A 913-nucleotide genomic window follows, 5' to 3' on the forward strand; every position below is an offset into this window, starting at 1 on the left:
TCATTGTAGGTACTGGCTGTAAAGGCTCCGCCTGCAGTCGCGTCGAGCATTTGTTTTGCCATTGGACTTAACCCATTGTAAAACGACTCGAGTTGAATGCAGTACGGAATGCCATGGTGTGGGCATTTCTTCAACAGCTCTTTAAACCTCTCCCACGCGTCAGGAACAGCTTCATCATCCAGTTGTTTAAAAAGACAGATTTCGTTTYTGGATTTAGCGTTCCTTGTTGGTGGGAAATATTTTCTCAAAATTTTTTCCACCATGTTACTCCATGATGGCACAGATCCTGGTGTTAAATAGTTAAACCATGCTTTTGCCCGATCCCGTGATGAAAATGGAAATAAGGTAAGTCTGAGAGCGTCATTTGACACTCCTGAGATCACGAAGGCATCTGTGATTTCCATGAAAGACTTTAAGTGAGAATGTGGGTCCTCTGAGGGCAGTCMAGCAAATTGDYCRTTRGTCTGTAACATGTGAAACATGATTGGTTTTAGCTCGAAATGGAGAGCGGTCATATGTGGTCTGACTATCCCAGAATTTAACTGCTCAAAATCCGGGATAGCGTAGTCCATGATCCTTTCATTCTTGGAATTTGCCAGATTAATGATATTTGGAGTTTGTGCCCTTAGATGTTCAGTAGGATCTGATTCGGTGTCCAAATTATTATCATTCTCATTATGTGGGTTTCCATGGAGAAAATTATGGAATGGTGGTATTTGCCCTAAAATTGGTGGTTGGTTTTCCAGATTTGGTGCTTCCGGATTGTTGGGAGCAGGTAACTCCATGTTGGGAGGGAGTAGAGCCTGAAACGCTCTCTGAGCCCTCCTTCTATGGTGAAACGTCCTCTCAATGTCTGGATCAAATTCAAAAAATTCACCACGAAGCGTTCTTGGCATACACCACTTTTAAAAAC

At 42.8% G+C, this 913-nt stretch overlaps 1 non-coding gene across 1 annotated transcript; it reads left to right on the plus strand.

Moving 5' to 3' along the window:
• Positions 1-108: 108 nt before the first annotated feature.
• On the plus strand, positions 109-215 carry LOC112515004. The gene has a single exon (XR_003069463.1). It is a non-coding gene; the product is annotated as a small nucleolar RNA R71 (small nucleolar RNA).
• Positions 216-913: the final 698 nt, after the last annotated feature.

Source organism: Cynara cardunculus (genome assembly GCF_001531365.2).
Source record: "Cynara cardunculus var. scolymus isolate 2C chromosome LG 6, CcrdV1, whole genome shotgun sequence".
Classification (NCBI taxonomy): Eukaryota; Viridiplantae; Streptophyta; class Magnoliopsida; order Asterales; family Asteraceae; genus Cynara; species Cynara cardunculus.